An 18,856-nucleotide genomic window follows, 5' to 3' on the forward strand; every position below is an offset into this window, starting at 1 on the left:
TAATAATATTTGGGTTTTATTATTATTGAAAATAAGGTAGACGGGGAAGGGTTCATATAAAGAACCATAGGAGAGGAAAACACAAAATAGATTTTATTCAAAATAATTTTTTATTTGATAAAATCTTATGGATAATATGATGCATGATGCCGTGATGATGCATAAAATAAAAAGAACAAGCAATCTATTAGGGGTACTACCCGGGGCCGTTACAGTTGTGATAGGCGAGGCGAGCCAATGTAAAAAACCCAGCCACTCTTATGGAGATGAAACCCAAAGGAACCTCGTTGGGGCGTAACCCTCTTAGCGACGCGCCACATCGGAACCCGGGTGTGGTGTCAAATGGGCAAGGGCCGGGCCGTCACCCCCTTGGTGGCGCGCCGTATCTTGATCCGGATACGGTGATAAGTGAGCAAGGGTCGGGTCGCCGCATCCTTAGCGACGCGCCGCACCGACGCCCCGGTGTAGTGAAAAATGAGCAAGGGTCTCCGCATTTGACTCGACGAGTGCGGAGGGTAAGGAAGTTAGCCGAGCCTAGGAGGATACGCTTAGGTAGGCTGGAACGTAGGGTCCCCGACGGGTAAGTTACGGGAGTTAGTTGATACGGCGGTGAGGAGGCGTGTTGATCTCCTATGTGTCCAAGAGACCAAATGGAAGGGACGGAAGGCGAAGGAGGTGGATGATACCGGTTTCAAGTTGTGGTACACGGGGACAACTTCAAACAAAAATGGAGTAGGCATCTTGGTCAATAAGAGCCTCGGGGATGGAGTTGTGGATGTCAAGAGGCAAGGGGACCGGATGATCCTTGTCAAGTCTGGTTGTTGGGGACTTAGTCCTCAATGTTATCGGCGCGTATGCCCCACAAGTAGGCCACAATGAGAGCACCAAGAGGGAATTCTGGGAAGGCCCGGAGGACTTGGTTAGGAGGGTACCTATTGGTGAGAAGCTCTTCATAGGAGGAGACCTCAATGGCCATGTGGGTACATCTAACACGAGGTTTTGAAAGGGTGCATGGGGGCTTTGGCTATGGCATCGGGAACCAAGAAGGAGAAGATGTCCTCGAGCTTCGCTCTAGCCTATGACATGGTCATAGCTAACACCCTCTTTAGGAAGAGAGAATCCCATCTAGTGACGTTCAGTAGTGGTCTACACTCTAGCCAGATTGATTTTGTCCTCTCTAGAAGAGAAGATAGACGCGCCTGCATTGATTGTAAGGTGATACCTGGAGAGAGTGTTGTCCCTCAACATAAGCTGGTGGTTGCTGACTTTCGCTTTAGGATCCGTGTCCAGCGGGGTAAGCGCGCCAAAGTCGCTAGAACAAAGTGGTGGAAGCTCAAGGGTGAGGCATCCCGGGCTTTCGGGGAGAGGGTTATTAAGGAGGGCCCTTGGGAGGAAGGAGGCGATGCAAACATGATGTGGACGAGTATGGCGACCTGCTTGCGGAAGGTCGGCTGTAGAGGAGTTTGGGGTGACTAAGGGAAGTAGAAGGGAAGCTAAGGATACTGGTGGTGGAACGATGAGGTCCGAGAAGGTTATTAGGGAGAAAAAGGACTGTTTCGGATGCCTATATCCGGACAGGAGTGCAGCTAACATGGAGAAGTAAAAGGTGGCGAAGAAGGCCGCAAAGCGGGCGGTGAGTGAAGCAAGGGGTCGGGCGTATGAGGACCTCTACCAACGTTTAAACACGAAGGAAGGCGAAAGGGACATCTATAAGATGGCCAAGTTTAGGGAGAGGAAGACGAGGGATGTCAACGAAGTCAAATGCATCAAGGACGGAGATGATCAGCTTCTTGTGAAGGATGAGGCGATCAAGCGTAGATGGCGGGAATACTTTGACAACCTTTACAATGGAGAGGCTGAGAGCTCTACCATTGAGCTAGACGACTCCTTTGATGATACCAGCATGTGCTTTGTGCGACGTATCCAGGAGTCTGAGGTTAAGGAGGCGTTAAGGAGGATGAAAGGCGGCAAGGCGATGGGTCCCGATGGTATCCCCATCGAGGCGTGGAGAGGCCTTGGGGACGTAGCGATAGTATGGCTAACTAAGCTTTTCAACCTCATTTTTCGGTCAAACAAGATGCCCGAAGAATGGAGGCGGAGTATTTTAGTACCAATCTTCAAGAACAAGGGGGATGTTCAAAGTTGTACTAATTACCGTGGAATCAAGCCGATGAGCCATACTATGAAGCTATGGGAGAGAGTCATTGAGCACCGCTTAAGAAGGTTGACAAGCGTGACCAAAAACCAATTTGGTTTCATGCACGGGAGGTCTACCATGGAAGCCATCTTCTTGGTACGACAGATGATGGAGAGATACAGGGAGCAAAAGAAGGACCTTCATATGGTGTTCATTGATTTGGAGAAGGCCTATGATAAGATACCTCGGAATGTCATGTGGTGGGCCTTGGAGAAACACAAAGTCCCAATAAAGTACATTACCCTCATCAAGGATATGTATGATAATGTTGTGACAAGTGTTCGAACAAGCGATGGCGACAACGATGACTTTCCAATTAGAATAGGGCTACACCAAGGGTCAGCTTTGAGCCCTTATCTTTTTGATTTGGTGATGGATGAGGTCACAAGGGATATACAAGGAGACATCCCATGGTGTATGCTCTTTGCGGATGATGTGGTGCTAGTCGATGATAGCCGAACGGGGGTTAATAGAAAGTTAGAGTTGTGGAGGCGAACTCTCGAATCGAAAGGTTTTAGGCTTAGTAGAACTAAAGCCGAATACATGAGGTGCGGTTTCAGTTCTACTAGGCACGAGGAGGGAGAGGTTAGCCTTGATGGGCAGGTGGTACCGGAGAGAGACACTTTTCGATATTTGGGGTCCATGTTGCGGAAGGATGGCGATATCGATGAAGATGTGGGCCACCGAATCAAGGCTGGTTGGATGAAGTGGCGCCAAGCTTCGGGCGTACTGCGTGACAAGAGAGTGCCACAAAAGCTAAAAGGCAGGTTTTATAGGACAGCTATCCGACCCGCGATGTTGTATGGCGCCGAGTGTTGGCCAACGAAGAGACGACATATCCAACGGTTAAGTGTAGCGAGAGATGCGCATGTTGAGATGGATATGTGGCCACACAAGAAAGGATTGGGTACGGAATGACGATATACGGGAGAGAGTTGGGGTAGCACCGATTGAAGAGAAGCTGGTCCAACATCGTCTCGGATGGTTTGGACATATCCAACGGAGGCCTCCGGAAGCGCCAGAGTGCATAGCGGACGGATAAAGCGTGATGAGAATGTTAAGAGGGGTCGTGGTAGACCAAACTTGACATGGGAGGAGTCCGTTAAGAGAGACCCGAAGGTTTGGAATATCGACAAAGATTTAGCCATGGATAGGGGTGCGTGGAAGTTAGCTATCCACGTTCCGGAACCATGACTTGGTTTCGAGATCTTATGGGTTTCAACTCTAGCCTATCCCAACTTGTTTGGGACTGAAAGGCTTGGTTGTTGTTGTTGTTGTTGTTGTTGTTGTTGTCTTGCTGGCTGATCAAGGTTGTTGAAGCAATGTTTATACGCACTTTTGGAGGAGAAATTTCCTGCAGGTGTTAGTTTCCAAATCAAAGTATCTTGTCCAGCAACTTTAAGTATGGGAGTCTGAAGGATATCATTTGCTATCTCAGGACTGAATAGAGAGTTAATAAGATCAGCATTCCATTCCTTTTGGTTTGGCAACCAGAGTTCTTTCACGAGCAGGGTAGATAAAAGGATGTTCTTGAATAATTAGATGATCATAAATTTCTTCCCATCTCGAGAACCAAGGGGAGCTCCAAACAGAACTATTCCCATCTACCATGTGATAGGTACAGGCTGAAATTAAGAGGGGCTTTACCTTGAGAACTGCAGCCCAGAAAGCTGATTTTGGCTTGTTTGATTTTGCTCTCCAGATGGACGTGTCGTGGTGATATTTTGCCTTGAGAATCAAAGCAATCTGGCTGTGTGGTTCTTTTGCCAACCTCCATGCCGCGTAAAGAATGAGCCCCCGGTTCATTGCCCGCAAGTTCCCGATACCTAAGCCACCAATTTTCTTTTCCGTGCAAATGTCAGCCCATGCTCCGAGACACAAGCATTTAGTAGTAGGCTCATCTCTTACACCTGTCCACCGAAGTTTCTAATGATAGCAAGTGAGTTTTGCAATGAACTTTTTGGAGAAAAGAATATTAGACATGTAATAAACAGGTATGGAGGCAAAAACAGATTTAATAAGTGTGAGCCTAGCAGCATGTGAGAGCCTATTTGCCTTATAAGCTGAAAGTTTGGATTTAAATTTATCGTAGACAAAATTGTAGGCTGTAGATCTGTCCTTTGCTGGCAAGATAAGTGGATGACCAAGATGGATGGTGTGGGCATCTAAATCCGGAACATGAAATATTTGTTTTATGTCTTGTTTAGCCTGCAAAGTTACACTTTTACTAAATAAAATGGCTGATTTGTTGACCTGACCCGAATGATGACAAAATTGATGTAAAATATTAGAAATAGTAGAAGCCTCCTGCACATTAGCTTTACCACATACTAGCAAATCGTCGGCAAACATTAAAGAGTGGATAGGAGGGCATTACGGTCCAAGAGAGATACCCGATAGGTGGTTGGCTTGCAGCGCTTCTTGGAGTGCTAAAGATAGTTCATTCACTGCAAGAACAAAAAGTGAAGGCGACAGGGGACACCCCTGTCGGATACCTCTGCTACTTTTGAAGTGAGCAAAAGATTGACCATTTATAATAACAGAAAAGTTCGGCGTGGAAATACATGCATGTATAAGTTTTATGAAATGACTATGTAGCCCTTTACGTTGTAACGATGAAGTGACACTCTAACCTGTCGAAAGCTTTTGCCAAATCTATTTTGATCATAAAATCTTGGCTATCCCAAGAAGATAGAGAGAAAGAATGTGTAATTTCTTGAGCAACTATGATATTATTTGAAATACGCCTACCTTCGACGAAAGCTTGTTGCGAGGGATGCACATAGTCAGGCAAGTGGCTTTTCAAACGATTCGCAAGAGTTTTTGCAATAAGTTTGTAAATCACATTGCACAAACTGATTGGCCTATAATCAGAAGGTAGATGGCAAGCCAATTTTTTCGGAATGAGGGCAATGTGTGTATCACTGAGATGGGCTGGAAGAATACCTGTGTTGTAGAAATTGTTGATCAAAGCCGTGACATCATCCCCTATCCAACTCCAGGCCGCCAAGTAGAAGGTTACATTGAAGCCATCCGGTCCCGGCGATGCATTCTTTTTCATAGATTTGAGTGTCTCCCAAATTTCCTGCTTACTTGGGATTGAGTTGGTGAAATCCGATGATTCATGAATAAAGCTTGTGCTTGGTAGTGTCCTGTCATTGTTAGCGCGGTTCGAGCAGAAAATATTTTTGAAATAGCTTACAAATTCAGCTGCAATATGATTGGGGTCATGAAGATGATTACCATAAGCATCTTCAATAGAGACTATTCGGTTTCGTCGTCTACGCTTAAGTACAGCATTATGAAAATAGGAAGTGTTCCTATCACCTTGAGCCGCCCAATGCTTCTTTGCCCTTTGCCTGTAGTATTCTGTAAGTTTTGTCATGGTTTCTTCATATTGTCCAATAAGTGTAGCCTCCATTGAGTGATCTTGATCATGTATTGGTTTGACCTGTATGGCATTGATCTGATCTTGAATTGTGTCTAGTTGTTGTTGTATGGGTTTTTTCTTTTTACACCACCTCTTTAATGTTCCTGCAAGGTTAGTGGTCCTGGCATGGAAAGGCTTATTAATAGAAGAGGTCCAAGCATTCTTTGCAATGCCCTGAAAATCGTCTTCAAAGGTCCACCAGTTTTCAAATTTAAAGTGAAGTTTGGGCCTACGGAATTGAGATTCAGTGGAAAGCAAAATAGGAGCATGATCACCAATAATGATAGGTAAGTTAAAAACATTAGTGTTGGGAAACAAACTACACCATTCAGCATTTGCAAAACAACGATCTAGCCTTTGCAAAATAAGATTAGAAGAAGAACGTTTGTTCGACCAAGTATAAGCCGGACCGCTGTAACCCAGATCAAAGAGGCCACAATGCTTAACATAGGAATTAAAAGCACGCATGCGGTACCTATTTACATTAACTGAAGTGGTGTCTGCATCACACATGATTTCATTCATATCGCCTAAACGGACTACGAGTTTCCCTAGGTTATCATTCACAAAAGTGGAGATTTGCTCCCAGATCATCCTAGTTTGGCGATGATGGGGATCACCATAAACACAAGCTAGCACAAAATCCACATTAGTAGCTATATGTGAAACTACTGCTAAGATCATAAAGTGATTTGAGAACTTGATGGAGACATTGACTTCATCCGACCAAAGCATCCAAAGCCCACCGAGAGAGACCAGCAGACGGAATAACAAAGCTATCGGAAGTATTAAAACGAGAATTAAGATGGTAAGAATTATACCTGGAGGATCTAGTTTCCGAGACAAAAGTTATCTGCGCACCTGTGGAGTTCATCAACCCGGCAAGGAACTCCATCTTATTGGAACTCGTCGAGGTCCTTGCCCGCTCCTTGACAGTTCCACCCAATGAGTTTCATGGCGCCCGTGGCGCCTTAGGGGCTGGCGCCATTGCCCAAGTGTAGTAAATGTTGTCTCGTAGCTGACCATCTCCAATTTGTTCATCCTGCATCACCATCATATTTCTTCTACCAACGACAAAAGGTTCAGTAACATCTTGAAGTGTGACAAACAAATTCTGTGGTGGAGTTCGAGGCTGCAAAGGATCGAAGTCGTTCCGAGGGCTTCTCTTCATCTCAAGTGGTCGACCAGCAAGTTGATGCCCCGATGGAGCATCAGGGATTCCCAAAGGAACTGGATTCTCACCCACTTGACCTCCCATAAACGGCACGCGAGAATCGATACTCAGGTCTGGCACAAAAGGAGGTTGCCTTTTACTGCGATTCAGTTTGCTGTTGTGGGCAGCTCCGACGGCCATGGACACGAGAGTGTGTACTGATGGGAGAGGAGAGAGGATTGGTTGGATCTGGGATGATGAAAGAGCTAGGCTGGGGGAGGGAAAACCAGGAAGAAAGACATGAGACCAAGATCTGCTGGGGTAAACCATCACAGAATCTTTTGATTGGAGAATTTTTGCCTGATTGAGGCGCACATCTAGAGAAATTTGGTGGAACTCAGATGGAGGTGAGAAGGGGCGTGGGAGTTCAGGTCCCGACCTGGCGGTGAAGAGGGCGGAGGGAGGAGACATGGGGATGGAGAAGATCGAAGGGGGAGGCATGGGATTGAGGAGCCGGAGGGAGGAAGAACAATGGAAAGTTCTAGAACGGCATATCGCCAGACGCCATCGAGGCAAACTCGGAAAAACCGACATGGGGCTAGCCCAGTTGGGCACACTGAGTCACTTGAAAGCTGTTGCTACATCAGTAGAACTTTCGGATTCATGGACATCACTTCATCGGAGGAAGTACTTAACATTTCTCAGTATTTTGCTAGAGTTGCTCTTACAATCAATCCTCCACCTGTTGCCACAGTGCCACTAGTAGTTGCTAGTGATCGACATGCGACATTTGGAAGGAGGACTGGTGTGCCTATGCACGTGTAACATGTAGTAATGCCGATCGAGAGACGTTGGGGACAAGAACCTCTCACCCACCGCTCGTGCCCTGAAAGGATATTTGATGGCGTGACTAGGGAGACAAGGTGATCGAATAATTAAAGGGGCGACGGACAGTAGGACGTGCAGCGAACAGCAAAGGCCTACGTGCAGATGCTTGCATCCATCAGATCGCATGGCTGCGAGGCGATCGGCCACGGCAAAAGTAGCTGCTGAGGTACAATGAGATGGAGAGAGGAAAGAGGGGATGAAACAACATGGAAAAATGATGGGAAATTGAGAAGTGACACCATAGTACTTGCCTGATGTGGAGGACCTTGATTCCTGTCCTGCCGCAACTGTTACCCGGTTGTGATTTACGGGTCCAGCTAGGCATCATTACGCACAGCTAAGCTAGCTTGCGTAAAGCTGTGCACAGTCGCTTGACTGACAGGTAACACGTACGACGAGAGAAACTTTGTAAGAAAAAAATTGAAACGAAGGTAATTTTTTTACCTTATCCATTAATTAAGAAGAAAACTGTTCAGCTAATTTGTGAAAAACCGAACGAAAACCATACAACAAAAGGGGCCACGCCCACTGTAGACATAGATCCAAACCCACGCAAACACACCGATGAAACATGGGAAGACACACTAGCCAAGACCAGCTGACCTACCACCCATGCCGGATAGAACTTCTATGGAAGGAATAGACACGGGACACTCCAACCTAGCCGAAGAAGATGAACCTCCAAGAGAATTGCACTAAATCAACCTTGTCGCCCACGCGACACAAGGTCGATGTCCACAACACTGTCAAGCTTTCGGGGCCGCCACCCTGAAATCCAACACGGCTGCACTACGCCCCGCGCAGACCACCAACACCATCTTCGAGGACCGCAATCCCGACATACCACCACTCGCACTCGGAGCCACAACGCCGCATGACTCAGCCACTCGCAGCCTAAGCTGCACAGAGTAAACTGCTCCCAAACCACGGCCATCGCGCTAACATCCAGGGCCGCCACCCTAGTCTAAAAGTTAGGGTTTGGAGCTATTCTTCCTACCCTCTATTCATTTTCTTACATTGTTTCCTACGAGTCTACCAACCCTTTGCACATAAAGAAGAAACACTTTCAATTGTTTGATCAGTAGTTGCATGGAGAGACATGTCCTTGACAACACTCGTCCTAAAGAACCTAGTATTTGAGGATATGCCTGCAAACTTACAAAACACACCCCAGAACAAAACTTGAAAAAGCAATCAGGTCTTGGAGCTTCACTACCACCGCTCGCCGGCATCCTTGAAGCGTTGCCGCCGAGGAACTGGGAGAGGTTGCTTGTAATCCTTCTTCCGGAGAAAAACCCACCTCGGCTGGCCACCTCCAAGCCGTCGGGAACGAATCACTTGGTTGCGAGGAGGCGTCGAGCTCCAACAGGGACAGAGAGAGGCCTCCATCATGGAGGTTGAGTAGCAGCCGCCTTGTCGGCCATAGATCGCAGCAGCCATGGTGCCGACTGTGTGGTTGTGCTTGTCAAAGAACCACCAGAGATAGAGCTGGCGCCGCCTGGTCGAGAATACAGCACCTCCCCTTCTTCTCCCCTCACCTCCATGGCCGGACAAAGAAAGAGACAGGGTTGTGCGGCCCCTCAGCAGATAGCACCAGCTAGCCCTACCAGTCTCACTCTTTGCAAGGGAAGAAAAATCGTCAGCCAAGCCAGTTCCCCCCTTGCCGCCATGGCCGGCCAGGGAACAGAGCTTTCTGAAAGCTTGTACATCACCATGCTTCTCCCCCCTGCCGCCACGCCCAGCCAGGAGGAGCACGGCAGTCACCAAACGCCTGCACTAAGAGAGACATCTACTAGTCCCTTTATTTTAGGAGCAGAAGGACCACCACATTTTCTCCCACCATTGGAGCTCGCCGCTGCGGATCCACCGCCAGGTGAATCAGATCCTGGCCATAGATCTAGCTTCGCTACTCCTAAAAGCCGGTAAACAGCCGAAAAACCTATTTCTACTCCTAAAATCTACTCCGGTGCCTATCCTCCGCCATCTCAGGCCGGCTAGGCCGGCGGAGAAAGCTCGGGATCGGCCCGGCCGGCGGAAGTTAACTCTCAGAAGCCGTGGGAGGAGAAGGGGGAGAGGGAGGAGAGAGTCCCTCTCCTCCCTTGATGGGGATTACATGAGACAAGTGCCATGAGAAGTGGCTTGCCTTTGGCGGTGATGCCAGTTTTAAGGTTTCTGTTCCCATACAAATTGGTAATAGATCAACATTATGTGTTTCCAGCTTTGAAATGGATTTGGAAGGTTTGTTGCCAGTCCAAGCATCAAGCTTTTTTCTGGATCTAGCTTATGGACAGATTAAATACTATGCAGCTTCTACAGACAAATATCTTCTTCATGCCAGATTATTTTGTAGAATGTGCAATTCACATCGAATAGAATCGAGAAATTGTTTGCTTTTTACCTACCATTTTGCCCTGCTTTGTTGGAGATACATTTGCCACTCTTGGAGGTATGTGTAGTTGCATTGCATCACACACTAGTTATCTGATTCATTGAGGGCCTAAAGGGAGCCATTCAGCAGCCTTTCTACTTGAAGATCATTGTTCTAGTATGCTTGTCTATCAGGGATATCACACATAATTACATCTTTAAAGGAGAGTGTATCCTTGTGTTTATAGAGCAAGGGGCATTTTCATTTAAGAAATGGATTTACTTGTCCACAAGGCTTCTAGGAAGTCTCTTACACTGCATGTTATCTTGGTGCAACAACTTCTCTTAGTTCCTTGGGTTAGTTCTTTTGAGCTTCTCTCAAGCTCTGCTCTTTAGGTTGTTTGTACTTTCGTTGCTAAAAAAAATCAATAAAAACATGCAATGGGAAACCTACTGCAGTACAAGTGAGGTTCCTGCGTGGCCAGAGACTCACAATTATTCAGAAAACGTTGCGATAAATTGAGGTGTCCCCTCCGGAATGGCGCGCATGTAACCTTTACATATATGGCTGCTGGCGCTCTCACGACTCGACTACGGAGTAGTAGAATATAATTCGCATGTGGTGTTTCGTGTGATAATGTTACTCTGTCATGTTTGGGTGCAAGAAGCACATCTAGGCCGAATCCCAGGAACAGGACCATCCTAAGTTCCCAACGATACGATCAAATACAACGTACGGTGTAGCACTGTATGTAACTGTTTGTTGTGGTCCTGAACCCAATTCCAAACGCCAAATAATGGCATCTTGGTGTGTAGCTAGAGACGGCACCAAATTATTCCCCTATAGTACATGAAGAAGGCTACGTCTTTCGCGTGCGCCTGAATCGGCCGGGACTTCAAATTAACAGGATTCGATGCATGGAGAGGTGTTTGATTAGTTGGTAGGAGCAATGGCCATGCAAGTTTCACGGGAGAACGGTTGTAGGCCTCGGAGGGATTTTTGGTTCAGTGTACCGCACCGCAGGGAGGTAAGTTCAGTCTTCAGTGCACTCGAGCAGGCAGGCATGCATGCATGCATCTTGGGAGAGAACGACCGGCTTGTGTTCATTTCTTCACTTGTAGCGGAAGTGCAACGGCACAAAAGGGTTTCAGGCGTTTGTTCGGGAAACATGCACTAGGACTCCGCGACAGTTGGACGGGCCGGTCCTGTCGTAAGCTGCGCTCACATGCCTCATGGTGCCAACCAAGACATACTAAATCACACAGACACGCCCACGCGCGCGACGAAGGAGAAACGAGCCCCCCCGGTTCACTACCGTGCTGAATGTTAAATTTACCAAGCTTGGCACCAAGCATGCACTCACTGTCGTGCCAGTGTCACAGGCCATGCATAGCGCCGCGTGGTTACTGGTCGCATCAACACCAGGCGGCCGCCTGCCGGTGGTTAGAGCATCTCCACTCGTCTCCCCGAATAGGCCCCCGGCGTGCCATTTTTTTATTCGGACGGCGAAAATGGCCCAGCCACGTTCCCGGTTCCTCGTTTTTCGTCGGATTTGGGCTTTCATCCATCCGACGAGCCCACGTCAATCCCGGCCTACCGGGGAGCGCTCGGGGACTTCGGATGAAGCGAAAGTGCGCGAAACGCCGAGAAATCTCTCCCGCGCTTTCGTTTCGTCTTCGCCGCGGAGGTGGCCCCGACCGGTCAGCGACACGCGCATCGTCTTCCGCGCACGCATCGTCTTCCGTGCGCAGTAAAGGCTGCCGCCGGTCAGCTCGCCGCGGACGCGTCGCATTCCACGCGGCATTAATCGCCGGCGCCAGCCGCGCCTATATACGTTGCTCCGCTCGCCGCGACGCGCATCCCTGCTCCACTCTCGCACTCTCCCTCCACTCTCCTCCATTCTCCCGATGGCGTTCAACGACGAAGACGGCGCAGCCAACAACGGCTTCCCCCGCCGGTCCCTGCACGCGTGAGAGGGGCACCTCCTCCACCAGACGGGGTACCCCTGCCCGCCGGACACCAGGCCTCCCGGCGGCGGGTGGCGGCTGAGTGCTGGCGGCGTGCCAATCCCGCCGCCGCCCCAGGGCCACGCCCTCGAAGCCGCCATCGAGGAGGCTCGAATGGCGATGACGGAGGACGAACGCGCCGACCCGCGCCACCACCCCGACAACATTACGAGGTGGAATTCGTTCTTCCTCCGGCGATGGGAGCGGGAACTGGCGGCCTACGACGGCCCGCCACCTCCGCCTCCGCGCAACAACACTGCGGGTCGCCGTCGATGGTGGAGCGCGCCGAATAGGACGCTCCACAACGTCCATGAGCACATCGAGGGCGGCAACACCCCGCCGCTCACGATGCCCCCTCCATCGAGGGCATCGGCCAACCGCCGCCGGGGAAACAGCTGGCAGCCAAGGCGCATGGCTGCCAGCTCATCATCTTCCGACACGGCGAGGTCGCTCTCCAGGTCGGCGCCATCCTTGGCGCCGGTGAAGAAGGAGCCGGCTTCGCCGCCGAGCAACCAGACGCGCGGCGGCGGCGGCATCGTCATCCGCGAGCCCTCGGCGGCACAAGGTCGCCTCCGCCCGAAGCGCGAAGCAGACACCTCCGGCGAGCGGAAGCGCAAGCCGGCGAAGGTGAAGATGGAGGAGGCCGAGAGCGCCGAGGACGCGGCCATCCTCGAGGCCGTCATCGCGAGGTCCCTCCAGGACCTCGTCCCCGCTCAGAACGCCATGCCGCTCGACCAGGCATGCGCCTGGTCGAGGGAGCATTGGGAGAAGAAGGAGGCGGAGCGGCAGGCGAGGCTCCTCCAGGACGTCGCCCGCTTCCGCCGGCCTGCGACTCCTCCATCCGGCGCCGCCGTCCCCGTCGTCGACCTCGAATCCTCCGATGACGACCTGTACAAGCCGTCCCCGCCTCGCACCAGTGGCCGGTGGGGAGACGCCGGCCAAGGCAGCAGCCAGGCGGCTTCGGCGCCGCCGCAGTTCGACGACGACGGCTCCGACGACGATGGCGGCGACGGCGACATGGACTACACGGTGTTCTACCGCCATTTTGGCATGTAGAACGCCGTGTTTTAATATTCTGCAGTTAGTATTCCCTAGCCGAATTCGAAATATAGTCGAATTCGGCCTCTATGTATGAACTTCGCCCTCTATATAGTAAATATCATTAAATTTAGTCTAAATTTGTCCATTTTATGCCGTAGTTTGTCAAGTTTCTGTTTTTCAAATTTAGATCGCCGTCTTCGCCTGAGATCGCGGCTGGGAAACTACTCCTCCCCACGCCAAATTTACGTCTAATCCGGACGTAAATTTCTCCGGATTACGGCGTGGGGAGGCCAACGAGTGAAGATGCTCTTAGTATCTCAGTGCCGTGCATGGTGCATGTTATACTGTTGCTAGGTCGTCTACGTCCCCCGGAAACATGAGGATGCTGCTCTTTTGAACTTTGGCGAGGGGCCTATCTAGGGTATCTAGCCGTCTGCTTTTAACATGTTTAGTCAACTACATACAGAGAATCAAAAGCTTGAGTGCTTCCTTGCCTTTCTCTTTCATTTGTACGATTTAAAATAAGTGTCGTGACTATTTTTATATATGGTAATATGGATGTATCTATTCATTTAAACGCGTGTAGACACATTCATAGTTACACAAAGTCGCGAAAAATACTTTAAAACGGAGATGATAGTACAGTAGACCTTCCTTTGTCTCACGCACCGAAATCGGGACAACTTCAAATATTTGTAAGCTTACAAGTATAAACATGTAAGGTTAAAAAAAATAACATATTTGCAAGTTAAAACAAAGGGAAACACTTCTATTTATTTACTTTGCTAGTACACAAGTTTTGTTTCAAATAATTTTTTTGTTCCATGCAAAGATTAGCAGCTAGTTTAAACAATGGAGATTAGAAGAAACTGTAATTAGAAGCTATATATTAGCTTACTCAAACTAATTAATAATCCAAAAAAATAGGTTATCACACTTTGGACACTGGAGAGTTTTTGGCACGCGCGCAATTGTTTCTGATGTAAAATTTGGTGCTAGACTAGTCAGGATTGAGTTTCGTAAGTTTTTTATTGGGATTTAGGGGCCTAGTTACCCGTGTGAGCGTGGCCCGTGTGCCCTATCGGGAGTCCGTGACAAGGTTTTGCTAGTTCTCAAACTTCTAAGGAATAACTAGATTCAAGTCAAATCACTCCTAAAAGCCATACGATCGTACGAGACTTGTGCGACTATAGAAGAGATGCGACAACACAAAAGATAGTACGGAGGAAATCGTGAACTTCAAATTTCTTCACCTTTTTGCTCTGAGAACATGTTGGGACTGAAGATCAATTTTAGAAAAAGAAAGGTGTTCGTGATAGGGATCATGGACAAGGAGAAAAAAAGGGTGGCTAGCTTGCTTAGCTATAAGCTTGGTCAATTCCTTTAAAAAGTACCTGGGCGTTCTGGTTAATGATCGTCCACTTAGGACGGCTGGCTGGGACTTCCTCCCATACAAGCTGCGTCATAGGGTTGACCCATGGCAGGAGTTATTTTTGGCTTCGGCAGAACAGCTGGAACTAATGAACTCATGCCTCTCTAGTCCCCCGATGTTTCCTATGAGTGTGTACTCTCTCCATCTAGCCACGTATGATGCCATGGACAAACATAGGCCCCGCTTCTTTGGGAAGGAGTCAAGAATAAGCAGAAATACCACATGGTTGAGTGGACGGTGACGGTGTGCAAACCCAATGAGTTTAGTGGTTTGGGAATCCTTAATACCATGTTTCATAAATATTTCCCTAATGCTTAAATGGATCTGGAAATTATACCAAAACTCCAACGGGATATGGCCGGACCTTATCCAGGCAAAGCACTGAGAGGTAGGGACCTCTTCTCTAGGGAAGTTCCAACTCACGACTCCCAATTCTAGAATTCCATCCAAAAGATAAAATGTTATTCCAAGCTGGGAGCAAGACATTCGGTTCTCATGGGGAAGAGGACCTATTTCTAGCTCAATTGGTGGATGGAATCCGGACCTCTACGCGAGCGTTTCCCACGGATGTTCAACTGCTCTAACATGCCTTTCATCATAGTGTTTGAGGCTCGGGTGGTCAGCGATACGCTTCTGCGGACAATTCGGCTTGCAGGAGGCGATGGAGTGGGACAACTTATGTAGGAAGATCCAAGAACTCCCAATTTTGATGGAGGATGATGTGATCTCATGGTCCCTTGAAAACTCGGGGGTTTTCTCTACTAACTCGGTATACCTTAGTCTGTCGTGAGGAGCGGCAGTCACACACTTCAAGGAGGTGTGGCGGACGAATGTCCCTCCCAAGATCAAAATTTTCTTGTGGCAGCTTCTTCGGGGAAAAATACCATCTAATACTCAAGTTTCATATCGATACGGCCCATCAAATGGTACATGTAGCCTCTGTGGGGGGGGGGGGGAATAGAGGATTGCAACCATATTTTGTTCGAATGCGATTTGGTGAGATTCATGTGGGCACGAGCGAGAGAATTCCTGCACTGCGACTGGAACCCTGTTGGGGCATGGGACTTCATGGCGCTTGCACAAGGCATGTATGTCCCCCTACGTTGATTGCTCTGGTTTACCTTTGCGACATGTGTTGGCAGTGGCGGAGCTTGATAGAATATTCAGGGGATGCAAAATACGAGTATTTGGAGGGGCAAAATCCCAAAAAAATCTTCCAAGCTGCTCAAAAACAGAATTCCTTCATAGCTAGCTAGAAATTTGGGGGGGGGGGGGGGGGGTGGCCCCCTGGCTTACACTAAGCTACGCCACTGTATGTTGGGTCTTTGGAGCATCTGTCACAAACTTACTATCAAAGGGAAAGCTATCAGACACCCCGTTGATGCCTTTTTTCACATGTCCTTATACATGCAATGCTGGAGGGTGTTGGTCAGATAGTAGGACAGTGTGATGGAGGACGCCGCTCCAGGCGAGGTCAAGCGGTTGCGCGCGCGAGTTAGCATTGGAGCTTAGCATATCTAATACTTTTATTCAACCCGCTCCAAGGCATGTTGATATGTACTAGACTTGAACTTTCTCTTTCTTGTTGTGGTAGCTAGTGGTGGAGCATGAACAAAATGCAAGAGGGGAAAATTCAGTAGAAAACAAAAAATATGCCTAAGAAATGGTAAGTCATAGAACATATGTAAGATACTATAGCCATATCATCATATTCAACAACTTCTCCATCTTGTTTTCCTTCAAAAAAGATTGCATCTTCTGTTTCCACATTGGTATCTAAATAAAAAAAATGCATCAAATGAGCAATCCGTTGGATCATTGGGCACCAAAATTACCGGTGCATCCCAATTCTCAATCAAAAAACAAAATTAGCCAATTTAGAACTAAATTTTCCTGGGCGCTGGTGGCTCACTGTTGTCCAATGCCATGCGTGCAACCGGTGGGGATCTAGGCGTCGGGCCGGGTGGAATAACAATGGCACACGACGTGGGATCACGGTGGTGCGGCGCAAGGAGGAGGATTGAGGGGCGAGGAGGAGGATCGACGGGAAGATGCGAATATCTGTTGATGGAGAGCAGCGGACGCCTGACAACTCTATTCGTGTTCAGTTCTGTCTTCTGTGATCGAACTGGGGAAAGGAGAAGAGAATTTGGGCCATATCTGCTGATGGGCTGAGCAAGAGTGCAAGCAATACCTACCACCATTCGTGTTGGGAGAGGGGGGGGGGGAGGGCGGCGGCTCCACTACGCTCCACTATGCTCCGCCAGTGGTGGTAGCCTTGGCGTGTGTGCTGATCATGGGTGATTGATCTATGTCCTAGACTATGGTGGTGTGTGTTTTGAGTGCGGTGTTGAACTCGATGTTGTGGTTGGCGTGGCTTTATCTATAAAGTTGGACTATATGCCTTCTCTTAAGAAAAGATACAAAAGAGATCGGAAAACCAAAACTGATCATGGGTGCATATGCACCTGGTATGTATAAAACATATTTCAAAAAGTAAAAAAATTAGGAAAAAAAATTAGCATGTAGAGGGACATGTTCTATGTGTACACGTAAAGTTTCACGTAAAACTAACAATTTTTGTACCCTGTGTAAAAAAGACAAATAATGCCTCAAGAAATAGACTATTTTAACACCAAAAATTTGTCTTTTTAGTACAGGGCACAAAACATATCGGTTTTTGCTGAAACAACTTTGTGAACATGTAACATGTCAAGGTATACACGAGACATTTTTATTTTTATTTTTTTAACATTTGGAAATATGTTTAATATGCATTTCAAATAAAGGGTGCATATGCACCCGGGTGCAGAAACACCCTGTCCCAAAAGAGATGTGAATCTTTGATGACTGGTTGAATGTCGATTGAACTGACAAATAGGCAGCTAGCTATACATCGACCACGCCATTGTACCCTTAATTTTTCTTACAGAAAATAATGCAAGTCTGTTTAGTTCCGTGTTCAATGGTTGCCTCCAGATCAAGTGTTCCATCTAAATCTCAGGCTCTAGTGAACACCCTCTAGCGGTCTAGCCCTAACCTCTAACTCCATCGACGTCTCCTTCCCCAACACCACAAAACCATCTAAGTTGCAGAGTCGTCAACAAGTCTGGCAAGATCTTCTTGTTCTTCCTAATTGGTTGTAATCACCTTTTGCTACGTAATCGGCGGTTCCATCCCAAAGTTCACATATGTTTGAGGTTCTGGTTGATTTCGTTTCAGGGTAAAAAAAGGATCTCCCTGAGCTATGGGCCTATGGCAAACGAATTAATGAATTTGGGCTATAAATCATATGCAGCGTGGGAAATAAATTCTTATTGGTGGGCTTACTTCGGTTAAACTCTAGAATCGAACACCATGCACACCCGGCAACTTTCTGCGAGAAAATGAGCCCAGAGAGAGGGGCCCAAAGCAGGGGACATCCAACACGTTGCTCTAACCCACATTTCGCAGTTTCTAGAATCGCCTGAAGTGTCAAACACGAATGATGATATTCAAATTCCAAAGATCAGCGACTTTCACGACATGTTCTCTGCCATACGCAAGGAACACCGTAACCACTGCAATCATGGCATCACACGTAGCATGGAATGAGCAAAGGCAGCTCGCGGACTTAACCATCCAGCACCACGTGAGAACCGATGAGGAGTGAGGCACCGAGCAGAGCATCAACCATGTCTCCATGGGAAAATATGAGAGAAAGAAGGAATGGAGATAAGATGGGGAAACGAGGAGGAAAAGTAAGATTCTTTTTACCAACCTGTCTCCGCTTCGCAGATGATAAAGCTAGTGGTAACACGATGTTAATGTCGCTGAACGTCTGACCTTGTGCTATATATCAACGTCAGCTTCTAGGCAACACATGGAATACGTTGCCTTGGCAGAAGTCACAAGCAACAGAGCCTATATACGTGCATGCGTGTACTGTCGAGCTGTGGGAGGACAGGAGATAGTGGGAAAGATTCATGGATGAAGATAGTGGAGAAGTTTAGTTGATGAGAAGAAAAGGCATATACTGTATTATATTATTATTACTGTACAATAAGTTTTCCAAATAACTGTGATTCGGCGAAGGGGTTCAACATTTTCTACGTGACAATTTTTGTATTGAGCATACTCTCTCTCTCTCTCTCTATATGCCAAAGGCATATATCCAGCTGAGAGACAGGGCCGGCTCTGGCCCTAGGCGACCATGGGCAACGCCCAGGGGCCCATGCCTGTTGGGGGCCCATCATCACATTTCTTCTCTGTACATTCCTGCTGAAAAAAAATCTGAAAAAAAAGGTCCAGCAGGACGGAAAGAAACACCAGGCCCAAGGAGGAGAACGGACATGCACGCAG

Source organism: Lolium rigidum, unplaced genomic scaffold (genome assembly GCF_022539505.1).
Source record: "Lolium rigidum isolate FL_2022 unplaced genomic scaffold, APGP_CSIRO_Lrig_0.1 contig_41797_1, whole genome shotgun sequence".
Taxonomy (NCBI): domain Eukaryota; kingdom Viridiplantae; phylum Streptophyta; class Magnoliopsida; order Poales; family Poaceae; genus Lolium; species Lolium rigidum.